Genomic DNA, 12215 nt, shown 5'->3' with positions numbered 1-12215 from the left:
GTTTAAAAGTAGAAAGATCACTGGGTTAAGAGGGAAGACAGTGCTCTCCTGCAGATGGGCAGATGCACGTTGCAAGGAGCCAGGGGTGTGGAGCATGAACAAAGCACCACACCCACATGCCAAGCCAGAAAGTGTTCGCTCATCAGCTTAGTAGCCTCTGCAGCCAACATCTACCATGACACCAATGTTTATGGCCATAGTAACAGCACCATGTCAAAAGGATCGTTTCACTGTCACAATTCATTGAGGGCAGCCTTGTTATGAGAAAATTTAGGCTTAGGCTTTTTTTTTTTTTTCAGCTTTATTGAGGTATAAAATTCCTCTTGCATAACTGAAAAGGATGGAATGCTTCACAAATTCATGTGTCATCTTGGCAAGGTTCATGCTAATCTCTGCATGGATCCAATTTGTGTATATATGCTGCAGAAACAAGCACTAGGCTTGTTTGGATTTTTATTTGGGGTGTTGTATTTTTTCAGTAATTATTTTGACATTCCTTAGATCTGAAAAATCATCAAATTCCAAATTAATAAATTGATATGCTTTTTGAGAAAAATATATTTTCACATCATTTTAATTTTTCTTTTACACTGAACAGAAGTTATTTTTTTTTCTTAAAACAGTGTGTGCTGTTTTAATTATTGCATAATGATTATTTTTAAATGTCTGGCAATACTAGATTTCTGTTCTAATTCTTTTCTTCAATTCTTCAAATATTTCTTGGCAATTACAATCTATATATTCTTTCAGATGAAACTTTGAATTATTTCATCAAGCCCCCCCCCAGGAAAAAAACCTCTAATTTTTTTCTCTCACCAAAATATATTCCAGATAGTGCTGAGTTAAATATAAATATGCAAGCCAACACCAGAAACAATTAGAAGGAAACATAATTGATTGTCCCTTATCTCTAGGCAGAGAAGAACCTTCTAGGCATAAAAAGCAAAGGAAGAAACACAAGATAAAAAGATTGATGGAATAGATCCCACTATTTTTGGCCTTCTCTCCCTATTGTTGCCTCGCTGGGTAATCTTAGGCAAGATATTTATCCTTTCTGTGTCCTTTGTGTCCAGATCTATGTAGTTGAGAAATGAATTCACTCATGGTGAATTTATGGAACACCAACTATATGGAATATCAGGCAAGCATTTAAAAATATATAGAGATTAAAAAAACACTTATGCAATCTCTAGAAATAGTATGGTATAATCGTAAGAATAGGCTTTGATATTGGACAAACCTGGCTTGTAAATTCTGCTTTGCCACTCTCGTAGATCTATGACTCAAATATGATGACAGCTGCTTAAAGGGTTGTTTTGAGTGTTAAAAATAATAGAGACTAAAGCACCAAAATTATAATTTGATTGTCCAAAACAGCAAGCCAATCATCCAAATTCTAATGCAGTCCAAAAACACCATTCATGTCCCTAACTCAATCAGTTCCTCCCAGATCAATCAACAGTCTTTGTTTAATTTCTCCCCAAAATGAGGATACTAGTAACCTGGTATCACTAGTAAGGATACTAGTAAACTAGTATCACAATCTACTCCTAAAAACATGTAAACCCGGTAAGAAAGCAACTTACAAAGAAGAATACTTGCAATGTATATGACCAAGTGTTAATGCCTTTTATATTAAAAAAGACTCCTAAAAATTGATATAAAAGATGAGCACGTTTAATTGAAAAAAATAAGTAATTAGCAATTCATTGAAAATAAACAAAGGATGGAGAGAAAGATTTTGGTTTCATTTGTAATTTAAAAATGCAAATTTGGGACACCTGGATGGGTCAGTCCTTTAAGGGGCTGCCTTCAGCTCAAGTCCTGGGATTAAGTCTGCTTTTCCCTCTCCCTCTGCTCTTCCCAGTACTGGTGCTCTCATGCTTGCTCTCTCTCAAATAAATAAATAAAATCTTTAGGAAAAAAATGCAAATTAAAATAAGAATGTACTATTGTTTACCAATCAGCCTCAGATATCAAAAAGACTGATAATACTCAGTGTTGCAGACAGTGAGGGTATATCAGTGACTGTTGGTGAGTTTATAAATTGGTACAAATTTTTTGGGAGGCAATTTGATAATATATTCAAAAATCTATCTTAAAAACTTAAATTGTCTTTAGCCATACCACTTATAGGAATTTGACCTGAAAGTATCAGAGAGAAACATAAATATTTATGTACATGAATGTTCATTAGAGCATTATTTTGTAATAACATTAAAAAATAACCTAAATTTCTGTCACTTGGGTGAATGGTTAGGTAAACGTGTAATTTCCATCTGTTTGACTATAACACCACTACTAAAAATCATAACCTTGAGGGCCATTTAAAGAGTGAAGATATTCTTGTAACTAGGCCTTAGATGGAATGGAAAGGATATAAACTATATTTCTTACACTATTCCAATCCTGAAAATGAACCACTTGATTACACACACAAACACACACAGAAAACAAAAAACAAACACTATTAAGTAATGTACATGAAGTTTGGATTTTTTCACTTCTTTTTGATTATCAGTATTGTCAAATTTTCTACAGTGAGAAGTTATTTACAATTTTAAAGGTTAAGAAGAAACACAGTTTCTTTTTCTTTCAAAAAATGGTTATTTCATACAAGTTATTTTTTCTTCTTTCTACTTTAATTCATTTTACTTATTTTTTCCACATGTTTACAATCAATCAATAGATAAATAAGTAATAATTATTTTATTTCTAAAAAGACCTTGGTGATTAAACAGTTCATTTTTTTTTAAATTTATTTGACAGAGAGAAATCAAAACTAAGCAGAGAGGCAGGCAGAGAGAGAGGAGGAAGCAGGCTCCCTGCAGAGCAGAAAGCCCGATGTGGGGCTCGATCCCAGAACTCTGGGATCATGACCTGAGCCGAAGGCAGAGGCTTTAACCCACTGAGCCACCCAGGCACCCCAAACAGTTCATTTTTATAGCCTGAGGGCTGCAGTGTATATAAAGATGGAATTTAGGACACGGATACCATAAAAGGACTTAATAACGAATCAACAAATGCAAAAATATTATATCAGCAATACAGATGGATGATCTGGTTCCTGCTGGCTAAGATTTTGTTTAGACTCGGGCTCAGGCAAATTCACAACTCTTACTAAAGTAAGTTGATGTACCAAGTCCTGTCTTCCACCTGTCCAGAGAACCATACAGATTGAAAAGGGTTTAGAATGGAAAGAGCAAGCCCAATTTATTCACAGTATTAAGTACTGCTCTGTGAGCCATCTGATTGTTTAAAGAATGCTAATTTGAGTTAGAAATTGAGGTAGAGGGCCTAGGAATAACTTAAGGAAATGTGCAGGCCCCACACAACCAGGATACACAAGCATTTCTCCTCCTGGACCAAATAGTGAAATCACCAGTAAAGCCAATATATCCATGGTTTTTCTCAATTCTAATAGTCTATGATGTTATATGTTGTTTCATAATAAATGAATTTGCATATATGCAGGAAATTCCTGTCTTCTCATTTCATTCTGAAAAATATTTGACCGAAGTGAAATTAATAGAGAAAAAAATAGTTGGTCACTAGTTATCATATAAAGACTTAGCAAAACAGCTACCAGTTTGTAATTTTAGCTGTGGTTCTTATGGGAAAAATTTCCTGTTGTTACCCCAAAATACTGCATGATGTTCTTTATGAGAGAAAACTCCAAAGCAGGCAGCATGCAGCTCAGGCAACAACATTCTCAAATCCTAGTTCTCAAGTGCTGAGTCAACAGCTTTATGTTGATAAAATCTTCAAATTTGATCTGTTGGTCCCAGCATGACAGCATTCAAACATTTTAACAATGTGCACATTAATAACTGTGGTCACCTGCATAATTTCTCTAGGATTTTGCATACTAATCTTACCACTCTGAAGCAGTTGTGAAACCATTGATGTGTCTAGTTATTTTTTAAAAGCCACAAGAGAGTCATTATAAGGATGTGTGGATGCATATACTTTGGAATTTTAACTCAGAGATCTCTATCTAGAAATTCCCTGACGATGAAACTTTGTCAGAGACAAACGCTTGTACATATACAGGAGAGATTCTAATGCCTACAGAAAAGAGGGTGTAGTCACCTCAAAAACAAGCAGGATGGTGCTTATGTTGCAAAGCCCTGGGGCAGATGGCGAAAACTGGTATTCCTCTTTGGCTTTCTTCCTTTTGTTTTTAGCCTTCTAAATGCTACACAGACTCATTCATAGTAAAGCCAGAAAATTTGAAAGTCCCTGGGAATGAAATTGAAAAATTAACAGCTTATTGGAGTGCCTGGATGGTTCAGTTGGTTAAGTGTCTGACTCTTGATTTCACTTAGGTCATGATCTCAGGGTGATGGGATAGAGCTCCATATGGAGCCCTGTGTCCTGCTTGGCAGAGTCTGCTTGTCCCTCTCCCTCTGCTTGCTCCCCTGCCCCCACACTCACTTTCTCTCTTTCAAATAAATAAAAAAACTTTAAAAAAAAAAAGAAAAATTAACAGTTCTTTATCTTCAGAAAGCAAAGCATCTATTTATATGGAGAAGAGGCAGTCATCTTTCAGTAATTGGCAAAAGCTTTTATTCTTACTTGGAAAAGACGTCTGAGACATTGTTTTGTCCTTTCTCCTCATTTATGTAAAATAGTCTATTGAAAGTTTGTTGTGATTTAGACATCTTTTCCCGTGCCATTGGAGCTAATGTCATTGACTCATTTTTAAGAAAACACTGTGAAACCCTCAGGTGAGAAGTCACTAGTTATTATTAAGTTGAGCAAGTTTTAGAACTAATAACGATGTGGTTTGAAGTGGTAAGGTTCCGAGCCAATGGCCAAGAAAGAATTATTGAGACATCTTCATTGCAAAAAGGTGGTTTTATTAAAGCACAGGGACAGGACCCAGCTGGACAGAAAGAGCTGCATTATAAGTGAGAGGGATGACTGATTATATCTCTCAGAGTTGGAGGAAGTAAAGACAAGGGAAGTTTCCAAAAGGATTTTCATATGGTAAAAGATCATGGAACCTTTGGATCTATGGATCCATGGATGCTATGGATCAAGGATCATGGAGACCTAACTATTATCAAGCTAAGATTATTTTTCCCACTAGCAAAGCATTAAACTTAAGACAATTGGAAATTTCCTGGAGAAATGTTATACTTGGCCTGCCTCAGGTATCAAGTATCATCTGTCTTTGGGCCGCAGGTTATAAGGAAATTTAATTTTATCTACATTTCCTTCTGCCTTTGTTTCCCACATCAATAACATGGAGAGAAAATTTCTAAAGTGTGAGTCCATCTTTTTTCCTCTGAGTGGGATTTAAACTGTGTAACTGCTCTAAGTGCAGTCTACACAAGAAAGAGTGGAAAAAACTGGTTTTATAGACCAAGTAGTAGACATTAAATAGGAGAGAATAGAGCTTTTTCTAGTCAGATGTAACTATATAAGGCCCTAAGAGATAGAAAATGTGTTTGGAATGGAGTTATCCTTTGAATGATGAGTTCATGCTAAGGGATTCAGCTAGATCAGGATTTATCCAGACTTCACCCTTTAAAAACGGATACAGTCTGTAAAGTTCCTCGAATGTGATTTAATACCTGTCTCTCCTTGGTCTGCAGAGCCCAGTTCTTTGGAGGTTCTTTTCTACCCTGCAGACTAAATTAGACTTTTCCTTCTCCTTGCTCCCAGGGTACATCAGAGGTTCTTCTGTTATAATCATAGTTCATACATACAGTGCTTACTAAGTACTACACTTTAGTCTAGGTTCTCTAGATGTATTAATTCATTTAAACTTCAAAGTAACTTTATGAGGAAGGTTCTAACATTATCCCCGTTGAGCACCCAAATGTTAAGTAACATTTGTGTTACTTCAAATGTCGTTCACCCAGTAAATTAAATATCTGGTTTTAAACCCAGGCAATCTGGCTTAAAAACCCAAGCTCTTAACCATCACTGTATTATCATAGTGCTTTTACATGCTTACATCACTGTGATGTGATTTACAATAAGAAGTATGAATTTGGTCTTCTTCCTGTTCTGGGCACAGAGCTCCTAAAACTCCTGGAATTTCCTAAGTGATGAGAACCATAAAGATGTCTTCTATTATGTTAATGAAGTGACTTTTGGAAAGCCCTTAGGTCACCTAAAGGTAGGGCTAGTTGTCGGGGAACCAACCCTTTGATAAGCGGTTTGGACCCTTCTGTCCCTCTTCATGGAGGGGAGAGGAGCTGAAGATTGAGTCCGAACACCAATGGTTAGGGATTTAATCAGTCATGCTAAGTAATGAAAACTTTATTAAAACCCAAAAGGACAGAGTTCAGAGAGTTTCCAAGCTGCTGGGGTGGTATCCTTCCATGTCAACTGTTTCTGGCTCCAAACTCCCCAGGGACAGAAGCTACTTTGTTCAGGACCTTGCCCTATGCATCTCTTCTTCTAGCTAGCATCCTTTATAATAAACCACTAATTTAGTGACTCAATTGGTTCCCTGAGTTCTGTGAGCAGCTCTAGTAAGTTCATCGAACCCGAGGAGAGGATCATGGGAATCTCTGATTTGCAGCCGATTGGCCAAAATCACAGGTAACAATGTGGACTTGGACTGGCACCTGAAGTGAAAGGCAGTCTTGTGGGACTGAGCCCTTAACCTGTGGAATGTGATCCTATCTCTGAGTAGATAGTGTCAGAACTAAGTTGAATTGCAGGATACCCAGCTGGTGTCAGAGAACTGCTTGATGGTGTGTGGACTCAGGGAAGTTCCACTCTCGATTCTTTGCTTACAGCCTTGGGACAATGGGGAGTACATGAAAGATAGTGAAGGACCTTTAAGAAGCAGGTCTGGGAAGTGACACAGATGGCTTCTGTCCATGTTCCATCTACCATTTCATATGGCTGTAGTCTAATTTCAAGAGACACTCTGAACTGTAGCCTTCTCATATGACCAAAAGAAGAAAATAAGATTAATGAGCATCTAGCCAGTCCTCCTTTCTGGCCACTTATTATCCCTTTATTCATCCTCCCACACACAACACAGTCACTTCCATCACTAACTCGAACCTTTCATCACTAACTGCATCAACTCAAAACCCAGGCTCTCCAGTCACCATGCAGTCCTTCCCATCTGATCAAGATGTGATGCCCCAGGCTCTGGAGACCTATGAACTAAGAAAACAAGAAGTCACCCAAACACATATCTAATTACAGTGGTGGAGTGGGGACAAGATAACCACGATCTACACTTCCACTTAGGAGAATAAGGAACACAGCAGTTACTGGTTTGAACCAATTTTGAAATCCCACTGGCCAGACACTGCCCTGGGGCAGGGGAAAATCCTGATTAGGCTCAATTATGTTTTCTGGGGAGAACTCCCATTATTCAATGTTCTCAATCTCTGGAAGGCTCTTCCTTGTCCATTATTTTCCTTGACTATGTCTGGAATGGTATTGGGCAGTAAGCCCTTTTTAGGGGATGTATAGATTAAACAGCCTGCCTACTGCTGCAAGGTTGAAGATCTGCAAGTTATTTTAAATCCTAACATCACAACTGTTTTTTTTTTTAATTGTACTTTCTTAGTTTCACTGCAAAAACATTTCTTCAAACATTTAATAGTTTTCGGTCTGTGTCCAATCAATCCCATATGCCAGTAGCCACACCAATAGTCTTTCTGGACATGATTCTGCAGTCTGATTTCTGTTGTGGCTTCACCCTGTGATTTCTTTTTTACTTAATGGCAGCTACCTTGAATCTATCTTGAGCAAATTAAAGACATACTCATAATCTGATCCTTTCCATGAGTCCCTTTATCCAACTATCAAGTTTACTTAACTTTCTTCATTCACTGCTTTTAGTAAGTCTATCTCTGACTATTTAAGTTTTAAACATTAGGACTTTAAAGCTTGTAAGGTCCTGCATTTCTGTTTATTCTCTCTCTCTCTCTTTTTCTTTCTTACCATTTCTACTTTTCAGTTGACCAATTTTCTCCTGGAATCATCTCTTTTTTTAACTATATTTTGCCAAATGAGCAAATAGTCCTAAAAAACACTGCTAACATTTGCTTTTCCAAGCTCTTCCTATAGAGTTTACAAGCCCAGTTGACACATGGTCTGCATTATAAGGAAAAGCAGGTAACAAATTTACTGAAAGTGTTCCTACCACATAAGATAGCTATCCAGTATTTCTTCACTCTCCAGAGCCACTAGCTGAGTTAATGCTACATATTTTTTAGGTTTTGTTATGGCAGTACCTCACTTCTGTTACCGGTTACTGTATTAAAAGGAGTAAAGATCACTAGCAGCTTTAGTAATAAACCTCAAATCAGAGAAGCATAATACAACAAACCTTTGTCTCCAGTTCCTAATGTGACACAGGTAGCCCTTTCAGGTGACTCTACTCCAAGTGATGACTCAGTTTTGGATTCCTTCCTTGGTGAGACTCTTCCATCTCACTTTTAGCCACCTGAACAGAAAGAGAATTTGAGATAATAGAAAATACATGTTTTGGGGGCGCCTGGGTGGCTCAGTGGGTTAAAGCCTCTGCCTTCAGCTCAGGTCATGATGTCAGGGTCCTGGGATCGAGCCCCACATCGGGCTCTCTGCTCAGCAGGGAGACTGCTTCCCTCTCTCTCTGCCTGCCTCTCTGCCTGCTTGTGATCTCTGTCAAATAAATAAAATTTAAAAAAAAAAACATGTATTGGACTCTGCCCTCAGTTCCTGGCAAAGAGCTCTGAAAACCCTTGTAATTTCCTAAGTGATAAGAATACTAGGAGCTACTCTTATTCTAATATTTGTCTTTGGCCCCATCCCTAACACAAGACTCCTAAAACCCTCGTAAATTCCTAAGCAGTAAGACCACTAGGAGTATTTTTCTTCTAATGAGGCAACTCTGGGGGGACTCCTGGATGGCTTCCGGATGGTGGCTGATCATGGGAAAAAACCAAGCCATGATTAGAAACTTAGAATTTTCAGTTCCATCCCCTCTTGTACCCTCTTGCCATCTTTAGAGAAGGAAGAGGGGCTGGAAGTGGAGTTAATAATTGGTCATGCCTATGTGAGGAAGCCTCCATAAAATCCTAACAGTGTGGGGTTCAGAAAGCTTCCAGGCCAGCAAAAACCACATGGGGGAATGATAAACCCCAACTCCATGGGGATAGAAGCTCCTGTGCTCAAATATTCTCACATCTCATCCTACATATCTCTTCACCTGTTTATACCCTTTATCATATCCTTTAATAAACTGGTAAACATAAGGAAGTTTTTCTCTGAGTTCCGTGAACGATGCTAGTAAATTAATCAAACCCAAGGAGCTGGGTATTGGGACCTCTAATCTGTAGTGAGTCGGTTAGAAACACAAATAATAACCTGGGCTTGCAACCAATATCTGAAAGGGTGGGTAGTTTGGGGGGGGGCAGTCTTATGGGACTGAGCCCTTAGCCTCTGGGATCTAATGCTGTCTCCACATAGATGTGTCAGAATTGAGTTAAATTGTAAGACACTTAGCTGGTAGTGGAAATGCCACACATTTAGTTATCCGGAGTATCAGAAGTGAATTGTTCTATGTGAAAAATAAAGGAGACTCATACAAAAGAAACACACAATAGGGAAGAAATGGATTTTTCCTTACATATGGGGGGAAAAAATCCCTGAGGTTTTCTCTCTAGAGAGTATGTACCAGACCGAGGAGATATTTTAGTGTTAACACTGGAAGCTGCAAACACCACTTTCGCTCATTGTCCATAAACTAGTCACTTGGCCTGACTGATGATGACAAGAGGGGCTGGGAAATGTAAGCTTCCTATGTGCTTAGTAAAATGAAAAAGTATTGTTCAGCATGTAGCTGATGGATCTTTGCCACATTATGATAGGGAGAAAAAGCCCAGGCTTAGAGCAGTTATATTTGATACCAATTCTTAGTTCTTACTAAATATTTGGTCTCAACCAAGTTCATTATTGTCTCTTAATCTTTGTTTCCTAATATATAAACACTATTCATAAAACCTGTCTTTCAAGGTTATAGAGATACATAATTCAATTCTATATGCTGTTGGTCAGGGTTATCAATACAAGAAACAGAAGCCATCTCTAATTTAGGCAAAAAAGTAATGTATTGAAAAGATTTTATGTAACTAAGAGAACTGCCAGGAAAGCTAGAGAACCACATTCTGAGATGTGGAAAGTACAAAGAATACGAGGCAACAGACCACAGCTGAGACCGTGGACCTCGGGCCATGAGAGTACTGTTCCCATCGCTGGTGAATGTTGGATGCTACCACTTGCACAACCACCTGCCTCTGGCTGGACACCATTGGCCACACTAGTTCTATTTCCACCAGTGGAACCACGGAACAGGTGCTTGCTCGTGTGCTGCTGCCACGATCACGGTCGATTCTTCACCGCCCCTGCTCTTTCGTATCACTAGCCTCAGTGCGAAGTCATGTGGGTGCAGCTAATCAGTGGAGCCCAGATCATGTTCCCGTGCCCTTGCTGAAAGGAAGACGGGATGTAGAGTACATGGGCTCTGGGGCTTCTGTCAAAGGGGCACATGGTGAAGAATTCCAGAAGGATAAAAAGGGAATTTGCACTTGGCACAAAGAGAACAACAAAAGATAAATATTTACTTCACTTAGTGAATTATGTCTGGCAATTTCTGGGCTCAAGGGACAAAAGTCAATGAAATAGTTCCTGCCTCTAAAAAGCTGTATATGAAAGTATTTTATGCATTGGAAAGCTCTCAGAAATTGAAGATCTTGAGGTTATTATAATAATTTTCATGTCCAGATTATACGAATAGATTCTGGAGATATTTTTATAGACTTATGTTGAAGCGTCTATCTAATTTCAACATTATCTTAATGTATGCAAAGATATAAGAGCCTCAAAATCTGACTCCATATGTACAATACTATTTTTAACTGATAACTTTTGATGAAGATTAGCTGATAGCATCAAAGTTAAAAACTACAGTCTATGGGAATGAGTTCTATGATTTCTCTTTAACCAGTGAAGCAGTAGCTCCTGATCTAGCAGGAGAATTGCCTTTATTTATATGGAGTCATGTCAAACAACTTAGGGGGGAAAAGGCAAACAAAATAAAAACTAATGTTGCTTATCTTCTGTTATAAATAGAGAATTTGGAATTTCAGATGTTTCGCTGAAGAACATTTTACGTTTTCTACATTATGATATAAAAGAACTATGCGTCTCTGAAGAGTATTTCTCCAAAAAGAGAAAAAAAGAAATGTCCTTCTCCCAGAGCTAAATTAGTAATCAACATTCAGTGAGTTGAATGAACTTCTGAAAGAAAGTACTGCCGGTCATTCTTAGTTAGCTCATTTACTGTAGCAATGAACTAGGCAGTTTGTGACTTAGCCTGACCCAGAGGGATGGATCAAAATTGGGGGGGGGGGGGGTTGAACCGAGTCTCAAAAATCCTACTTCTTTGAGAAACAAAACATAAGGAGAAGGTAACAACAATCAGCAACCAGCAGGCAAACACTAAGCAAAATAAACAGGAGCTTATAGGTCCAACATGATCAGGTTTGAAAGGGTTAGCTTGTTCGCCTGTCTCTGGATTTCAAAATAATCATTTTTGCAAGTGTAATATCATTTCACAATACAATATGTATAAAAACTCCTATGAAAGAACCAGAAAAAATAAACACAATTACAATGAAAATAGAGAGGAAACAGCAGCAGCATCCCCCTTTACAGAGTGACTACAAACCAATTTATAATAATAATCAGTTTAGTTAAGTAATGTTTCTGAATCTATTCCTTCTCAAACTACCTAGTCAAGGAAATAACTAACCTATCCTTGTTCACTGGTTAGAAGATGAAAGAAAAAGATGACACCTGAATTGTAATCGTCATTGAGTGATACAAGTTTTTTTCTTTCTCAAATAGTAATGTCTGTATTTCCTCATTCCTAAAACAAGCACACCCTTTTTTCTTTTTAAACTTTTTGAAGCACTTTAATCAGCAGCCAAAGGCGTTCTTTAGATTCCCTTAGGTGTAAATTTGGCATTTCCCCCCATGATGAACATTCACTCCACCATTAATTAAGGAGCGATTGATATTAAAACATATTGAATATAGTTTAATATTCTACATGGGAGCATAATCTCCTCTTAATCTTTACAATCAACAGTTAAAAAATATTATTTCACCCATTTCCTCTAAGAGACTGTGCCATTTGTTCACCTGCCTTCTGTTTCTTTTGTGTTTGTTTGAAGGAAACAAGA

General features: G+C 37.9%; 1 non-coding gene across 1 annotated transcript; it reads right to left on the bottom strand.

Moving 5' to 3' along the window:
* Positions 1-334: 334 nt before the first annotated feature.
* LOC123937812 lies at positions 335-436 on the bottom strand. The gene has a single exon (XR_006817598.1). It is a non-coding gene; the product is annotated as a U6 spliceosomal RNA (small nuclear RNA).
* Between the last annotated feature and the right edge of the window lie 11779 nt (positions 437-12215).

Source organism: Meles meles, chromosome 2, assembly GCF_922984935.1.
Source record: "Meles meles chromosome 2, mMelMel3.1 paternal haplotype, whole genome shotgun sequence".
NCBI lineage: Eukaryota > Metazoa > Chordata > Mammalia > Carnivora > Mustelidae > Meles > Meles meles.
This window is presented reverse-complemented; position numbering and strand designations above follow the sequence as displayed.